Source organism: Mus caroli, chromosome 7 (assembly GCF_900094665.2).
Source record: "Mus caroli chromosome 7, CAROLI_EIJ_v1.1, whole genome shotgun sequence".
NCBI classification, from domain to species: Eukaryota; Metazoa; Chordata; class Mammalia; order Rodentia; family Muridae; genus Mus; species Mus caroli.
The window spans coordinates 92761521-92781103 of NC_034576.1; the positions used below are offsets into that span (position 1 = coordinate 92761521).

At 41.9% G+C, this 19583-nt stretch overlaps 1 protein-coding gene across 2 annotated transcripts in view; it reads left to right on the forward strand.

The window, feature by feature from the left end:
* Me3 (malic enzyme 3) overlaps positions 1–19583 on the forward strand; it is a 180442-nt gene that overhangs the window by 9382 nt on the left and 151477 nt on the right. The gene's annotated exons all lie outside the window — the stretch shown is intronic.

Below are 19583 nucleotides of genomic sequence, written 5' to 3' on the forward strand. Positions count from 1 at the left end.
TCTCCATAATTTGTGTTATATTTAGATTCAAGACTTTTTCTTAGACACGCATAGGCAGCCATAGCATACACTGAGTAAACAGCTCTTAGATCACATCCCTTCTACCTTGACAGATCAGAAACAACTAGGAAGAAGGCAACACAGGGACTATTTTCTTTCAGCTTTTCTGAAAAATAAAAATAAAAAACTTGATCTGAAAATATAAATTATTTTTAGACCTGTCCATGGGACTTGGAGGATTTTTAAATCTTAATTCTAGCCATATACATTTTGAGGGGGAAAACATGTGTCTAGAAAAAAGTTTTCTGCTCTGAAGTTGGGCTAGGTGTTCTTCATCTAAGAAATGCCATCTTCATGATGAGATTATTTGTCCTCATCCCAGAACTGATGCAAAGATAAACTTAGACCTACTGCAACTGGCCATAGGTTCAAGGGCTTTGGAGGTGAAGGAAAATGGTTAGCTAAAATCATCTGTGTTGGACCCATCAAGAACCATTGCCCGTAAGCAAGTATTGGGCGGCAGAACATATAGCCTAAAACCTAGGGAATTTGGGATCAGAGCATCCTATGTTTTCCAATATGGTTTAATACATCCCTCAAAGATTCATATGATGAATTTTAATTCTTATTATAAGATTATTTATAGATTAGATATTTACTATACTCTGTATAATATTCACAGGTATTAGGATTATGTACAACTATCATGGTGGAGTTCCCAGGATTGAATACTGATATCTTCATAAGAAGAGGGAGAGATACCAGAGGACACACACACACATACACACTCACAGTCTCTTGCCACATAATACCTTGTGTTACCTGAGGACCAATTTATTAAGAAATCCATCACCATATATGACTCCTAGATGTTAGAACCAAAATAAAAACCAGCCTCAGGTACTTAGGTATAGCCATTAAAATGGACTACTACAATTCTAATCCTGGTCCTGCCATTTGCTAGGTTCAGGGACTTTGGAAAGCTATTTATTTGAGGCTATTTCCCTATCGGTGATGGGAATGACAATAAAATATACCTTCTTGATAGGCCTTCTAATGATTAAATGAAACAATTTAAAGTACATAGTAGGCCTTCAATTAATTCTCAGTCCACATCTCAAACATTTCTAACACAGTACAAGTTCTCTGTGTACCACAAACATGGACCAAGACTTGTCCCTGTCTGTGTACAGCATCCAATTCAGAAGGAGAGTGGAAAGCCCAGGCATCAAACCCATTCTCATGGGCATGAGAGACTTGCTGGAAGAGGGGTGGATCAGGGGAGGGGCAGGCTGGGTGAGATCATTCACTGATAATTTTTTTTACTTTGTGGAGCCTTTGTCTGCATCAACTAGACATTTGTCCAAAAGAACCTTAGGTAAAAAAGTCTCTGGAAGTAGAAATTTGAATGTCATTCAAATAAATTTTCTGGAAACCAAGTGTGGTGTTAAATATGGTGTTGCCACCTGCAATCTCAGAACTTTGGTCCCAATGTTTTGGCACATGATAAGCAACATTTTAAAAACAAATTAAAAAGTCCAAATTTAGGCAGATCTCAATTTCATCATTGGCATAATGTTCCCAGCCTCAGAAGATTATAACAGTAAGACAACAGATAAGCGAGTGTTTATGATGACAGTTTAGAGACATAAAAGTCAAAATATTGCCTCAATCTCAAATAGGGCCTGGCTGGCCCAACTTGACTTGCTAACATTCAAATTGCAGGGAAGATTTGGAATTGTTCCATTCTACGAGAGTCTATGTATGCTCTACTGTAGGGAATAAAAGTGTGTGTGTGTGTGTGTGTGTCTGTGTGTGTGTGTGTGTGTGTGTGTCTGTGTGTGTGTGTGTGTGTGTTAAGTGAGCATTTTCCTCTGATAGAATCTAGGGTGATCATTTTCTGAACAGAGACATGAGTATTCCTGGCCTTCCTGTCCATCTGGTCTACCTGAGTTAATGAACTCAGTGAGGGACCCTGTCTCAAAGAATCAGATGTACTGTAACTGAGGAAGCCGAGTGTCCTTTGGCATTCATAAATATGCATATGTATCTCCTCATACATATACATGTATGTATACCAGAGTGGTCATCTCACCGAGTACTTTGTGTTTTGGAAGACGCTATTCTAACCTTGTACACTATTTTACAGATAAGGTTCTAGAGATAGATGAATCAACATTCATATTGCCTAGAGTGTGAGCAGAGGAAGGGAACACAAGTTATAGCTGTCTCTTTCTCTCCTTTACTCACTCTGTGTGTGTGTGTGTGTACACATATGTATATGTATGAGGAGATACATATGCATATGTGTGAATGCCAAAGGACATTCAGCTTCCTCAGTTACACTATACCTGATTCTTTGAGGCAGGATCCCTCACTGAGTTCATTAACTCAGGTAGACCAGATGGACAGGAAGGCCAGGAATACTCGTGTCTCTCCCTCCCTAGCACTGGAGTTACAGGTGTGCATTCATGTGCTTGAAATTTTTATCTGAGTGTTGGGGATCAAACTGCTACCCCTCCTTGAAAACAAAAGAAACCCAGCATTTTGCCTGCCATCCAAAAACACTGTGTTGAACCAAGGCTTTGTTGACATGTAGAGAAGTACTTCCCAGTCTCTCTCTCCATAAAAATACATTAATGTTAATCATTGTCATGTACTTCAGACTGAAGCACCTGCTGACACAGCTCTTGCTGCCTCTCCTTTGTGTTCTTTCTGATGAACAAGCATGTTCCTAAATACACCTTCTTTCTAGATTTCTATTTTTCTTTATAGTAATATGACCTAAGAGACCGTCCACAAACTCCTGGCAGAAAGCTGAGTCCTTATGTCAGACTCTCCTTTCTTATCTCTTTCATTTTATTTTTGATCTCTTCTTGCCCATAGTTATTTGTTTTGACTGGTGTATTTGAGGTCACAGGGACAGCAAATAGCAACACAGCTGCTGCTTGATGAAACAGGAGGAGGGATGGTTGGTGTCAAGAAAAAGCGATTAGCAGCCATTTTTAGAAACAGTCTTTGAAATCCACCCATCAAAGTTAACCCATTCCCCACTGCTCTCACAAGAATGGGAAGCAGCTTCTCCTTGCCTGTCTGTGGAGCTTCAGACACTGCCTCAGGCTTGTGGCAAGGTCTGACATAGGTGCCGATGAGACCACTGTAACAGAACTGCAGTGAAGAGGGTCAGTACCTCCAATAATCGGTTTTCATTGGTTACTGGCCCCAGCTTCGGAAACGAAGGGTTCTGACCATCCCCAACAGCTCTGTCTTGTTGACTTAAGCAGTCAGATATTCTACAACCACCTGCCAGTTGAATAGACTGTGTCAGTTGACTCTTCTGGGACCCACAATCCCTGGAACAATAATATTAGAAATTATAAGAGCAAATCTTTGTGAAATGTTTTCCATGCCAGGCACTTTTATAGGTGCTTTAAATAGATTATTTCTGAACAGAAGTATTGTAAAGTAGAAAAACATGGCCCGTACTTTCCTTTTTCTCCTGTTTCCATAGCTTTTTCTCCCTTAGACAATGCTTTCCAGGACATGTCTTAAAGATCTTCAGTCCCCCAAGCTGTCCAACGCTACCAGTCTACAAAATTATTTTCTTCTCATCTTGTCTTTCTTTCTTCACTGGATCTCATACTTCCTGCCAATGCATCTGTCCGTTAGGAGACTGGCTACCACATAGCACACACACACACACACACACACACACACACATCTGGATAGGGGGAAGTCAGACAGAGACAAGACAGAGAGAGAAACAGAGACACACCTGGGGATCCATCCCATAATCAGCCACCAATCCCAAACACTATTGCATATGCCAGCAAGAATTTGCTGAAGGGACCCTGATATAGCTGTCTCATATGAGGCTATGCCAGTACTTGGCAAATACAGAAGTGGATGCTCACAGTCATCTATAGGGTGGAACACAGAGCCCCCAATGGAGGAGCTAGAGAAAGTACCCAAGGAGCTAAAGAGGTCTACAACCCTATAGGTGGAACAACAATATGAACTAACCAGTATCCCCAGAGCTCGTGTCTCTAGCTGCATATGTAGCAGAAGATGGCCTAGTCGGCCATCATTGGGAAGAGAGGCCCCTAGGTTTTGCAAACTTTATATGCCCCCGTACAGGGAAACACCAGGGCCAAGAAGTGGGAGTGGGTGGGTAGGGGAGCAGGGTGGGGGGAGGGTATAGGGAACTTTCAGAATAGCATTTGAAATGTAAATAAAGAAAATATCAAATAAAAAAACAACCACACCAATTAAAAGAGAAGAAGAAAAGAAAAACAGAGACAGAGAGACACAGGCACACACAGAGGTGGAGAAAGAGACAAAGAGAAACAGAGACATAGACACACAGAAACAGAGAAAGAGACATGGAGAGACAGAAGCAGAAAGACAGAGAGAGTGAGAGAGAGAGAATTTGTGAGATGATTCAGCAGGTTAAGATGATGCTGCCAAACTAGAACAGAGTGTAAGTCCCAGTACCTACATGGTGGAAGAAGAGAACTCACTGCCTCAAGTTGTCTTTTCATCACTACATGTGATGTACATGTGGACACACACACACATGCACACACACACGAAAGTAAACAAGAGAGAGTGGGAGAGAGAGAGTATCTGTTTAGGGCTAAGAAATGGCCTTCAAAGCCACAAGCTCAGTGATGTCCTTCTCCAACTAGACCCAACCTCCCAATAGCCAATTCAGCTCGGAACTTCATCAATGATGAATGAATTCATTGATGGATGAATCCATTGATGGAATTACTTCTCAATAGTTCCATCAGCAAAATACTAATCCTTCAGCACATGAGTCTGGGGAAAGATACTTCCTATCTAAACCATAGCATGTGGAGAAAATAATGCAGAATTCCTTTCAGGTGGCAAGAGAGAACTTCTGAAAGAGGTTATATTTAATAAGAGACCCAAACAGAAAGCTATTCAAAAGAAGCCAGAGTTCGTGAGTTTTGGGCTGGAGAAACAGTTCATATAGAGTCTGGAGGCACTAAGTGGCTTCACATGGCAGGTTCTGAGAAATAACAATAGACGGACCAGTAAGAGTAGGCTGAGGAAGGGGAAGCTGTGTAAGATCAGGGTGGAGAAGACTGGTATGGAGTGAGGGGGTGCAGGCGGAGCTTGGAGTCTTTGCTATAAAGCAAGTATTACTAAATGCTTCTAGACAACAAGGAACATGATATGATTTGTAATAATAAATGATTTTACTAGTTGCTGTGTGGAGACAGATTCGAGGATGGCAAGGGAGGGAGGAAAAGAAACCTCAAAACCTCAAGCCTATTGCTAGTGATACACCTTCTCCAAGGCCACACCTCCTCCAACAAGGCCACACCTTTCGATCTTTCCCAACAGCACTACCAACTAGGGACCAATGGTTAAAAATATGAGCCTATGATCACTACATCACTCAAGCCACCACTCCTCAGATAGAGCACTGATGACAGACTAAAGAAATTATTTTACCTAAGCCTAGCTTAGTGAGTCAGTGAATTTGTTGGAGTGACTTACAGAAGCACAGACGAAGGGGTTGCTTAGGGGAATGCTTAACCAGTCAAAACAACCATGGAATAAAAGGAGAAAAAAGATAAAATTTAAAAGATAAAGGAGAGTGTAGCATGAGAGTTCAGCTTTCTGTCAGTTTAGACACTGTCTTTGAGATCATATCACTGCAAAGAAGAACAAACATGGGAAGATAAACTTGCAAAAAAAAAAAAAAACCTATATAGAGAAGCAAAGGTTAATCAAAGGCAGCTGCATTAAAAGCCCACCCCAGAATAGGTAATGACTCACAACAGCTGTGTTTCTGCACAATTTTCAGGCAGCTTGGCTAATCAGAGACTCTTTTCTCAGTAATTATTTACTGTTTATATATCTGTGGGGAGGGGGTCTTATGAATCTTGTAAATTTCAGGAGCTTTCTGAGCCTTGTAGATTTTATTTAGTTCTTGATTCTTCTGAGCCTCACTTCTCTCTAAAAGAAAAAAAATAGCTATACAACATCTTTGATCTCCCAGAAAATAAGGCATGATTCAACTCCAGATTTCCTGAGACCATTCACTGATAAATTTGATAATCACCTATTGACCTATGAGAGGCTCCTGGTAAGCTGGTAAAATCACAGAAACTATTGGCAAAGGAATTCAGCTCCCCTGAGGAAGATGCTGAGGATCTGGTATGACTGGTGATAAGGGAATCACAGATGTGAGAGCTGAAGAAACAAGAAATAGATTTCTGCCACAATTCCTTGAGCTCCATAGTACCAAGTCTAAGAATTATTGCTAATATTCAGAAAAAAAATGGAAGCCTCATATTTGTCCACCATAGATTTATACTGCATAACAAGAATGTTACATTTTTAAGCCTTTGCCTAGAAAATTAAACAAAATAAAACCATAGCTAATGCCACTGTCAAAAGTTCTGCTTATCAGTCATGAGTCTTAAATATTAGAAAAGGAAATGGCTAGGAATAAATGTAATCATATTATAAATTTCCTCAAAATGTTTCTTTAGGACTCTCGATGTGAGGGACACTGGAGCTGTGATCTTTAAAGTGTTTTGTTATAAATATTGATATCTTTGCTTTTCATCTAACTACCTGTCTTTGTTCTTGTTCAGTTTTCATAAAACAACATTCTGGTTTTGATTTTTATCTCCCAGAATGTAGTAAAGGTTGCCACTTGCAATGTATGGTTGTATTAGCTGGTATTTTCATTTTCTAGCCAGCAGTAACCGGTACCAATGTCCACATCACAAAAACATAATGACACTCCATTTCAATGGCTCAAAAATCTTCCTTCTTTTTCTTAGGCTCCTGAAGGAAAAATACTTCCTTTTATTCAAAATGAAGGGCTAAGTAGACAGCTCACTTGAGAAAGCAGTTGGGATGCAAGCATCAGGACCAGAGTTCAATCCCCAGAAACTAGATGAAAAGGCCCAGCAGAGTGATGAGTTCTTATAGCCCTGCAATGGAAAGGCTAAAACAGAAGAGTCCCTGGGGCTCTATGACCATCTACCTAGTCTAATATAATAGTCCAGTTCCAGGCCAATAAATGACCCTGTCTCAAAACACAAGATGGATAACACCCAAGGAATGATACTCAAAGTTGAATTCTAGCCTACACACACACATACACACCATCCACATGTGCACTCACACATGAACAAACACACATATACATTCACATGCATGTGCACAGACACAAAACAAAATGGATAGAATGTTCATAACTTAGAGCACCTCCCCATTCCTTTACTCTGCCTTTTTTTTTAAAGAACTTCAGTAGAATAAGACCATTTAGAGCTCACGCAGTATGGACCTTTCTCAAATTTAGACCTCCACAGGCAAGATGTTGTCACTGTCTCCACTGGATTGAAGCTGAGCTTGCCTTTCTCTTTGCCAAGTTCTAGTTCATCTTTATGAACCATGATTCCTGAAGACCAAAAATAGAAAGTCAGAAGCCTGCAGGAATGATTTTCTTGGCTAGTTTGACCAAGTATCAGCCACTTGCCTAAGGAAAAGGCTGCTTAAAGATTTTTTCATAAATAAAATTTTAATAGAACAAGCAATGGAGATACTGTTGTATGCCTGCTCCTGTTGTTCATGGTTTATTTGGTATCATGTAGGAAAGATTGTATGTCACATGTCATGATTCTAACCACTGTGCTCAGACACTGTAGAAATTTCAATGATAGAACATTTCCCCAAATAAAATATTCTTTGGTGTTTTAATCTTACAAGCCTTGTACAATTGTAAAATATCTTTGATTTAAAAAACATCATGGGTTCCAAAGTCTTTGATAGTATGTAACTCACTGTAAAATCAGACCATTGTGGTTGACTTTAATTCATCTCCTCTTCAAAAGAACAAAATTTTATAATGGAATCTAACACTATAAACATTTCATGACATTGTAGCTTCAAAGGAAAAAAATTGTAAACACATTCGCATCCATTTAGCTGATGGTTTGCAGATCCAAGGGACTCTTTTTTATTTTTTTTATTTTAATTAGGTATTCTCTTCATTTACATTTCCAATACTACCCCAAAAGTCCCCCATACCCTTCCCCCCCCAGTCCCCTACCCACCCCCACTCCCACTTCTTAGCCCTGGCGTTCCCCTGTACTGCGGCACATAAAGTTTGCAAAACCAATGGGCCTCTCTTTCCACTGATGGCCGACTAGGCCATCTTCTGATACATATGCAACTAAAGACACGAGCTCCGGGGGGTACTTGTTAGTTCATATTGTTGTTCCACCTATAGGGTTGCAGACCCCCTTAGCTCCTTGGGTACTTTCTCTAGCTCCTCCATTGGGGGCCCTGTGATCCATCCAATAGCTGACTGTGAGCATCCACTTCTGTGTTTGTTAGGCCCCGGCATAGCCTCTCAAGAGACAGCTATATCAGGGTCCTTTCAGCAAAATCTTGCTAGTGTGTGCAATGGTGTCATCGTTTGGAGGCTGATTGTGAGATGTGAGATGGATCCCCGGGTATGGCAGTCTCTAGTTGGTCCATCCTTTCATCACAGTTCCAAACTTTGTCTCTGTAACTCCTTCCATGGGTGTTTTGTTCCCAATCCTAAGAAGGAGCAAAGTGTCCACACTTTCATCTTCATTCTTCTTGAGTTTCATGTGTTTTGCAAATTGTATCTTGTATCTTGGGTATTCTAAGTTTCTGGGCTAATATCCACTTATCAGTGAGTATATATCATGTGAGTTCTTTTGTGGTTGGGTTACCTCACTCAGGATGATGCCCTCCAGGTCCATCCATTTGCCNAGGAATTTCATAAATTCATTCTTTTTAATAGCTGAGTAGTACTCCATTGTGTAAATGTACCACATTTTCTGTATCCATTCCTCTGTTGAGGGGNATCTGGGTTCTTTCCAGCTTCTGGCTATTACAAATAAGGCTGCTATGAACATAGTTGAGCATGTGTCCTTCTTACCAGTTGGAACATCTTCTGGATAAGGACTCTTAGGCCCATGCCTTACACAGGAAGAGCTTCTTTTACTGGCTTTTGCTTCGGAAGTGTAGTTCCTATCAGCCCACTCAGAAAGAGATGCTATGTTAGCAGGTTTTGTTACGTAACCTTTTATATAGCATTTTCCTTTGTTTTGTGTGTTATAATTTTTATTATTTACAGCATTTCATTACTTTTGCTATTGGTTTTTTTTATCAAGTGAGTTAAGAAACTTTTTTTCTACTTTCATATATTCTACTTGATAGAAGGTCATACTATTTAGTCCAGAGAATAGTATCAGGATTACTAAAAATTATATTGTCTTTCTCTCTCATATATACATATGTGTGTATGAATGTATACATACATATACGTAGTATGTATGTATGTACACACTATTTGAGGATGGAAAGTTGTGGTCTCACTGTGTAGCCCAAGCTAGCTTCAACTTTCTGTCTGGGATAAGTCATCATGCATTCTCTCTGTGTATTTTTTTAAAGATCTGTTTTTAATGTGTATTTCATTGACACTAATTTAATAGAAAACATTATGTGTGTTTTACTAATGTCCTAGTTGCTAACAACTTGGGACCTAAAAAAAATCACCATGTGTCTCTATGGGAAAGTGGGTAAAGAGGTGGTAACATCCAGGAGATGAGACCTTGGGACAGGATGAGAGAGAGAGATGTATCTGAGACTATCATTCAATAGTAGGAACAACAAGAAAAAAAAAAGAAGCTGAACAACAACAACAAAAAAGTATGTTAGTGGTATAAACTGAGAAGCAGTGTGCTGGGTGTCATATTGGAAGCATAATTCTGAAGGTAGAACATGTCAGCAGTGGGAGGTGAGGAGGGATAAGAATGAGTTGCGAGAGCTGCAGCAGACCAGGGGAGGCTGATCAGGGTCAGAGTATGGATATGGCATTGTCATGTTAGTGCATCTTGACACTGTAGGCACCTATGACAGCATTTTTAGAAAACCACAGTAGGCTGCAGCCTGCGCAGTCAGAGTGAATAAGTGTGAACTGGGGTGAAAGCTGCCTGGTCTCCTCCCTCCATACCCTCTGGTTGCCTTGTGCTCTAGTATCCAACATGCTCTGTGATGGCACAGGATACAAACTTACACTCTCCTTTGAAGTAGGGGACACCCTAGATGGATTTGAACTAATCCCTGGAGGACTGTCGCGGTCTTACTGTTGCCACAGTTTCCTGCTTCAAGGACCTATAGATGGTTATGAGTCTCCCTACTGTCTCTGCTCGTGGTAGGATGGTAGAAAGTGCCATGGGAACCTGTCCATGGCAAGGTCTGGCCTGAGGCTCCAGGTCAACACTGGCCTCATCTACTCTTTCCACCCCAAATCCATATTCTGGTCACACATCCAGGGAGAGCATCCTGATTCAAATCAGGTCTGCTCAGTCAACTCTCTCCTCATCCACCTAAGTCCAGGCTGTCTCCAGTCCTCCACTGGTGCTGTCTTGGAGATTTGGAGCCATGTAAAACTGAGAAAGCTTGTGTTCATAGCTTCCCTAGGAAGACTATTCTGGTTTCTTTTACAGTGAAGCTTCTTCTGCTGCTTAATGCGGCGCTCCACTTTTAATCCCTTTAGACTCTCGGTTTAAAGAAAACATGATAGATTTCTGTTCAAGATCACTGAGACTCAAATAAATGAGACTATGAATCGTTTGTTCCTCTGAAAGGAACGTTCACTTTGAGTGCAGACCAGAGGGAAGCTCAGATTCAGTTTCCGGGACAGGCTCCTCACAGAGAGAGTCCCTGAGCTTTTGTTGTGCCGGCATCCTTTGCACTCAGGATTCAGGTGCTGAGGTGTATATTCCCTGCCAGCAGGGGTACAACGTGTGGGGACATGTTCATCCCCAGGATAAGTATTTGGGTGGGGGCTTTGTGGTTCAAGACACTGAGCACTAGTTATAAATAGAAGCATTCTGCTGTGGTTGAATCATTTTTATTTAGTCTCCTGGTACAGAATATCTGAAGAGATTCAGCCCAAGTGTTTCTATTGTTGAAGGAAAGATACTAAGTCAGCTCCCTTTCAGGATCAGCAAGAATAGAAATTTCATGATGAGGAAAACAATAGCGATGGACTTCTATAGGAAGCAGTTAACCTCCGAGCCAGTGTGAAGCAGTGTTGTAAAAAGACATTAATTACAGATGAATAGACTGTCTCTGAAGCTCTGACCTGGGGATGTCTGTGGCTGGTGATTGGCTAGCCTTTTCATCTATCATTCTCTTAGAGATAAGGAGTGCGCTTTGCTGATGACTTCCCTAAAGTCCTTTCAACCACATTTGGGAGCACAGTCCTCCCCATTCTGATGGAGAGAGAAGCTGGCTAAGCAATGGAGGCTGCACAGCCTGTGAAATCCAGGGGCTCTGGGCTTGTATCCTGATATGCTGTGTGGGCTTGGAAAGGCTAACCCCATGACCCTTCATGTCTAAACTTCTCTATTTTGAAAGAGCTCAACAATTCCAGTCTCTTACATCTGTCTGAAGTGCTCCCTCAGCACATCCAGCAAACACTCCTAATGAATTTGATTCAATCTCCTAACTCTTTTGCAAACATTGACACCGTATTAATAAGAGTTTCTTGGGGACTTTGAGCTGAAGAGGAGCTCAGTCGGTAGAATGCTTACCTCGCAGGCACAAGGTCCTGGGTTCAATCCACAGCACTACGTAAACCAGGCATGTGCCTGTCATCCTAGCACCCAGGAGGAGGAGGCTGGAGAATCAGAGATTCAACGTCACTGGCAGCTACACAGTGAATCCGAGGCCAGTCCAGCCAACATGAGTCTCTCCCCAGCCACCACTCAAGAATTTCTGTCCTGTTTAAAAATACAAGTTCAAAAAACTCTATGAAGAAACGCTTAATTATCTCTTATTTTTTACAATGTATGCTGTGAATGTTCATCACCATTTTTCTTCTTTTTACTTTATTTTTATAAAAATCTGCAGTAAGCGTTCATTTCCTTTTCCCTCCGTATCTGTAATGCCTCTGTTAATTTAGAAGTCTGACTGCAGAAGGGAACACAGCTGTGTTGTTACCAAGCTGCATGACCTTGGATGTGCTGTGTGAGTCTAGGCAAATTGACATACCCTGCACTTAGAGAGTTTGCAAAAAAGGAAATTCCCAGTACCACAGCCTCACTGACGATGTTCAGTTACCTCAAACTTTGGGTGTTGAGGTTAGTCTGCAAATGAAAAGCCTCTTGGGTTTGCTGTATCCAAGAAGTCAGAGGACAACATGGTATACCTAAGACATAATCTGTTAGAAGAAACTGGATGGGACCCAAACCAAGGTGCTATAGGAAAACACAGAATAGTCATTTGTTTCTGTGCATGTGTGTACCCTTGTGCACATCTGTATGTATTCACATATTCACACACTAATTCATTAACATATTATCTCTGCATCTCAAGCCCAGGCTCAGGCATCATCAGAGACTCTTCACTGAATACTTGGCTGTGCGAAGTTTAGACCCTCACCTTCTCCCATCTGGGCATTTCTAGAGACTTCAAACTTATTTCCTTATCTTTAGTTTCTCTCACTTCTGCCTCCAACTTCGACTTATACCAACTTCTTATAGAGGGTGCTCTATCAGATATGATTTTAAGAACATGAACTCCCCTTCCAAGTCCCCCTCTGTGACTCCCTTCAACCTATACACAAAAGCCATAGCCCTCAATACCATCCATGGCTCTTCTGAACAGGACGTTCAACCTAGCTCTGCCTTCTCTCTATATTCCAGTACCTGAATACTCCAACCTCACAGTTCTTAAAGGCACCCCAGGTGTGTTCTATCTCCTTTCTTCTCCTAGCTCTGACAGCCCAGACCAAATACAGGGGTTTTCTACTTCGTACCCATGTTTATTCCACTACAGTGACCCTTATCATGAAGTACGTTTTTCTTTTATCTTTGTCTTATGTTCTGGAATGTTCTAAGAACAGTGACTTTTCTATGATACTTTGCAGCCCTGAGAGTCTGGCCAGGTGCTTCACACTCATAACAGGTTCTAGAAACTTTTTGAAGATTACATAAAATACTGAGGACTCGCTTAACATCTCTGTTTAGGTTCTAACTCTCAGCCTCTTGGTTCTGAGGTAAGTTCTAATAGTCAGTAGCCTTGAAACCCACTGGAGGTTCCAGATAGAGACACCAGGACTGATTTCCCAGTTTTGTTTTCTACCCCCTTTTCTTTATCTTCCTCTTTCCATATACTGAGTAAGGCGGGGGGGGCACGGCAACAAAAAAATTCTTTGCATGCCCCATCTGTACAGTTAGCTCTTCACGCTCTGTACAAACACACCCCTTTGTTTTTCAACACCCAAAGTGCAGCACTCTACACTTGCTAACTTCTTCCCAACTTATGGGAAGAGTAATTAAGGGAAAACACAAGTTAGCATTTTTACCAGTACCTTCCTCTATTCTTTCTCATTTAATCCCCACAGCATCCTTTGAGGTAGTCATTCAAGATCTCACACACATAACAAACAGAAATGCCAACACACAGCTAGGCAGCTCTGATTCTAATGTGAAGGCACAGTCTGTGTACTGCCATCCTCTCTGAGCCTTGGTTTCCCAATCTGAAATCTCACAGCAGGTATGGAATAGTGGTGGCTGCAGGTGTCTCCAGGTATGGGGAGTGTAGTCACTCTTGGCTTTCTCTGGAGTGACATTTCTAGTTAGCACTGGCAGTGGTGTTCAGGCAAGGCCACCACTATCCAGTGCAGTCCATGGCCTCAATCCTTCTCTTTATAAGTGTTTGTTCTAAACCACACAGTGCCCTGAAAGCACTTCGTGGTTGTTGTCTTATTTTATAGTTTATAAAATCCACCAGGGGAATATACACTAATTACTCCCACTCTACAGGTTAAAAACTCCCCTGAGGCACAGAGAAGTAATACATGTCCCTAGGCGTTAAAGAGAATTTAACCAGAATTTAATCAGACCAGGCACCTTTAACCCTGCCCCAACCATGACACTGAACCCGTTCTTTCCACCCTCGGATGCTTGAGATTCCACGGGGCCCCAATTCCTTTCTTAATCCTCACAAGCTACAAACTGGTCTTCGGCAGCCATGTCTGACAGCATGTGTTCATCATTCCCAAAACACAAGACCATTTTAAGCAGGACAGACCCAGAAGTCTTCCAGGGAGAGAGATGATCAAGCCAAAAACCAGAATTCCAGTCCTAGCTCTGATGGTCATCCCTCAACTTCTATAAACAAGTCCTTATTTCTGAGGTGAGTGTAGCATCACTCGTTTTGGCAAATGACACAGGCTCTCTGTGGTCTGTACACATTTTATCTCAACCCAGGCTACTGTGGTAGAATACCAGACAGTCATGGTGGCTTAATGCAATAGACACGTCTATACTGGAGACTAGTATGGGAGATCAGGGTATCCTCGTGGCTGAGTGTGAGTGTGAGGACCTCTTTCCTAGATCCCTCTTACTGTGTCCTCACAAGGCCATCAAGACCACAAGGATACAAATCCCATAGCAGAGCCTGCCTTCATGACTTCATCGTGGCCTTATTATTTTATATTACTGTTTCCAGATGCTGTCACATCAGGAGTCTGGCTGCAGCACATGAATTAGAGGGCTACAGATATCCAGCCTTAAACATCTCTCAGCATGGCAATAGTTGTCGTCATTGTATTAATGATGAAAGGGCAGAGGAATAAGGCTGGAGGAAAGAAGTGGTGTGTAGGGCCTGTCACCATGGCCTCACAGTTTTCCTGCCATGTGAAAGTGACCTACAAAGCTCCAAACTCCATGGGAAGTTCCTAATTTTTTTTAACAGTGCATAGTGACATCCAGAGCTGTCAATATTATCTCACCCCTCATAAATGGTCATTTGAGGTTCCTGGGGATTTGATAGTTTTTGTCTCACGGGTGCAAGTGAAAACAAATGGAGAATTCTGTCTAAATGAACTTTTGTTGTTCCTTATCAACAACCATAGTTTAAGCTTGTTCTACAATAGTAAGCTAGGAGTATTATGTTCAAAGGAACCTGGGAGAGGTTCCCCAACAAGAAGACAATAGACAAACCAGTTGCTATCTTTATTTTTTTTTTCTCTCTTCAGAATAAGAAACAAAATAGAAGAAGCAAACAAAAACCCAGGACCATTTCCCAGCGTGGGAATGCAATCCTTTCTAACTGCAGACTTTGTGTGCTGTAGACAATGCCCAGGGCACAGGACTAAAATACTACCAGACATCCTTTGCTTGTCAGATTTTTTTTTAGTAGGCACAGTAAGTTTATTTTAAACCAAAGCCCACAACTTTGTTGTGAGGCAGGTAAGCGGAGCACCAAGTAAGATAGATCGCTGTATGGTTTGTGTACTAATCAGACAGAGGGGCCACAGGTTTAAGATGTGGTCCCCAGTGGCATCTGTCCATTAACTGACATAGTCCCTGCTCTCAGGATATTAGCACACAGCCTAGGGGCTGGGAGCTGCTCAGGCTAATAGGCAGGACAGGAAGGTGTGAACAATGGGCTTTGCCTCCATAATCCCAGGTCTCAGCTGAAAAAGGTTTGAATAAGAGCCTCAATTCTGGATGGGCAGGTAGAAACACACAGCTCTGTCATATTTCCTGTCTCTTTATTCCACTCTTTTTCTTCCTCCCTTTCTCTCTTCTTTCCATTCTTCATGCCCAAGACGGCTATTAATATGAGAGAGAGTGTGTATTGGGAGCAGACTGTAGAGACTGAGCTCACAGACTATGCCAGGAGTAACAGAGAACGATATTCTCTTCCTTCCCTCCTGACTATACTTCAAAGGCAGTGAGCATCAGAGGTCCAGTGGCCTGCTCTCTTCTCAGCAATACCATCAAATGGAGGCTAATGACTTAGCTGCATAAAGCCCAGATGTCCCAGCCTAGATGGTGGACAAGCAGCTTCACGGTATTGCCATGGTAACTTGATCAGATAGGAACTGAGAGCTTGGCTTGAAAAGTAGAAGTATCAAATGCATTGACAACCTCAGCATCAATTTACACTGTATAGTTTTCTGTGTACCAATTACTATCCTAAGCTTTGTGCATGTACTAACATTGCACATCTCTTAATAACTTTGGAAGCTAAGTGCCATTATTATCCCCATCTTAAAATTAAGGCACAGAGAGATTCAGAAAATTGTTCAAGTGAGGCTGTTCAGCAGGGATTCACATCAGAGCACTCACACTTCTAAGAAAATACCACTCACAACTACATGCTAGAAAACTGCATGGGGCTTTCTAGAGTAAATAATGCAACATCAATGTCCTCATGATGTCATAGGTCTTTTCCATTTAATAGCCTCAGGCCATTCCACTGGGACCCAGCAGCCTGTGTGAAGCCCACATTATTCGACCATCACTGGGATCTGTTACAACTCCAAAGTTCTATATTGTCTAAAAGTACAATCTGCCTCCTTCCTGACTATCCACCAGTACAACAGGACGGGCGCCTTGCTCATGACTCCTGTATTTTCCACCCACATGGTCTCTGTCCCAACAGCCTGTCAAATCTGCCTCCCCAGGGTATATCTATTGCAGTCCGTGTGTCTGGGAGCTGCCTGTCAATCCAAACCCACTCACTGCCCTGCAGTTGCTTCTCTACTCCTACATCAGGCAGCCCTCATGCCCTACCCTGAAAACAGCTTCCAAAAGCTTTGCTCTGTTAAATGCTGTGCTCTTTGGAAGAGTCACAGATACTGCTTGCTTTATAAATAAAACCTAGGCTGTCACAAGTCTTCTTTAATCAGATTTCTCCACCCTGGCTCTCTCATTGTTTCCTTTTGCCTGTAACTAAAGAAAGCACAACCCCTTATTACTGGTTCTATACCTTTTTTCTTTTGCTTAATCTCCTAACCCCCAAAAGGATGGAGTGAACTACACCTCATCTTCATTGGTACCTAGAAAGCCCTACAGCCCCTGGTAAACACTGCTGATTTATGAAACCTTTGTGATTGCATCAAACACATAAATTCTCTTCCCCTATGCCCCCCGAGCACTGTCCTATTTCACTCCTGGCGTGGGAAGAACATTCACTTGGGTTTAGAAATGATCTTGACCTGCAGCTTAGACACCTCTGTAGATTCCTTCTCCATTACTACCACGCCCAAAATCTCAACATCCTCAACAGCCTGTCTGTACCTTCTCACTTCTCTTATTACATTCCTTCGCCATGCTGTTACCTTCTAGTGTTTTAATTAAATGATAGATGTTATTAGCCAGAATTCCTACAACAAGCCTTATTGTAGGCTTACTGTAGATTCAAATTCTGGATTTGCTGGGGAAGATTCTTTAAGCATGCTATGCTCAGTTTCCCAGCCTACAAAATAAGACCAATGCTAGAGTCCTTCGAGGGATTAAATGAACTGAATCCTCTCCAAGCTCTCAGATCAATATGTGATATACAGGAAGTAATTAAATGTCTACCCGATGCTGTGGTGTTTCATTAGTACCATCCCTCTGTGACACAGTAAGCAGAATGGAGATGATAAACTGCTTTAAACTTTTGGGGGGAAGTTTCTGTGGCCAGAAACTAAGAAACCAAATGCTCAGCCATGTTGGTGGTGACTCAGTGGTCAACACCAAAACACATACCAGATACACACAGCATTTTCCTGTGGGAACCCTCGGCATCCTGACTCTGAGTCTCTGGGATCTGGAGCTATGGGGTGTGTCAGAGGAGAGTGACAAAATGTGGCCTCAGCTGTGGTGGCTGACTCATGAATGGGAGGGTTGAGGGGAAGGAATTCTGAAAACCCTTCCTCCCCACACGTTTCCTGTCAATCCAGCCATGACCCGAGGTTTGCACTTTTGTGGAGAAGCAGTGTTCATGAGGTTTAACCAAAGGTTACCCTGAGGGATGCTTCACTCACTCCTTACTACCGCTTGTCACCTTTCACTACCCAAGGCCCAGGGTATGACTACTTAAGCTCTATGACTACTTCAAGACCCTCATCCAGGTGAATGGGAGCTTGTCATATGGCCAGTTTTCCAGTATGTGACTAGAGAATTGATACTTATGGTGTTGGAAGGAGCCTCAACCTTAGCGATGGAGCCTATGGAAACTTGTTATTTGTAAATGTGGAGACTGGCTGAAATACAGAAGGAGAAGTAGATCCCTAGGGACTAAGTCTCAAGTTCTCTTGCTCTTCAGGAAACCCTTTCAATAGATCTGCCTGTTATGCCTAGCCCATGAGGACTAGGCAGATACAAGCCTAGGGAAGCAAGCTGCAGCATTGAACACAGCAAAGACTGCACTACTCAGCTCCACACAGCAGTCCAGCTGACCTCTGAGCTCCTCCACTTACTTTGGGCCTCAGCTAGTTTCCTGTTACTTTCCTAGCAGCTTGTGAGATTGAAGTGGTGATGTTGTCCCATGAGAGCACAGGTGCCTTTTCTCCCAATATCTCCTAAACACATCGCTTTTCAAGCTACTCAGTCCATCAGACCGTGGCTTCTGAGTCAGTAGTGTGACTGAGCAGGGATAGCAGTCACTGTGTTGCTATGGACAAGATACCTAACCTCTCTGAACCTTCATTCTTCATCTCCAATGTTCTGTAATAAAGAGATGATGAAATAGCCCTTGCTGTCTCACAGAACACTGGCACATAGTGGGGAGTACAGTTTCCATTATTAATGGTAGTATTGATTATCACAAAAGCTCTCCCAGACTGTACTTTGCCATGAGGTCCAGAATTAACAGACAAACTAAAAAGAGTTGTCCTCCACCTGAGTATCACGACTCCTTTGAGGATCAAACAACCCTTTCACAGAAGTTTCCTAAAAACCACTGGAAAACACAGATATTTACACTGCGATTCATAACAGTAGCAAAGTTACAGTTATGAAGTAGCAGCATAAATAATTTCACAGTTGGGGCTCACACAACATGAGGAACTGTATTAAAGGGTCATATCATTAGGAAGGCTGAGAACCACTGTCTGAAGACAAGACACTTTTGATTTGGTGGGCTGAGCAAGGTGCTAAAGTTTTTTAAATGTTTACCAAGATTTGGATTTACTACTGGATTTACGACCTCCTCATGGTCTAGGGCTGCAGTGTTGTGTGACTCTGGTTGTTCATCTTGTTACACTATTCACAGTTTAAAGGCCATTTGGAAGTGGGACAGCATTAGCACAAGAAAGCCTTCAACTGGATCCCTAAGTTGTTGGTCCCTCTTAATGAGCTATACACCACCAAGATATTAACGTGAGGGGAGGCGAATGCAGGTGAGCAGAAGGGTTGAAAAGCTGGACTTTAGAACTGGCAATCACTGTGTTCAAACCTAAGTTCTGCCATGACCTTTAGCAGATTCCTTGTTCTCCAAAAATCGAGCAGCAGAACCACAGTGGTCAAGCTGCCTTTTTTTTTTTTTCCTCTTGGAGAAAAAATACAATCTTGAACCAATCACATTAACTAAGTATATTTAAGTATATTCAATAAACAGCATATAAGAGAATCAAACATGAGTAGTAATTCTGCCTAATACATTTTTTAAATTCACACAGAAAAGACAAAAATGTAATTGTGGGAAGACTATACTAGATTTGAAGGAGCTTAAAATTTGTATCAAAAATGGTTTCCAAAACTTAT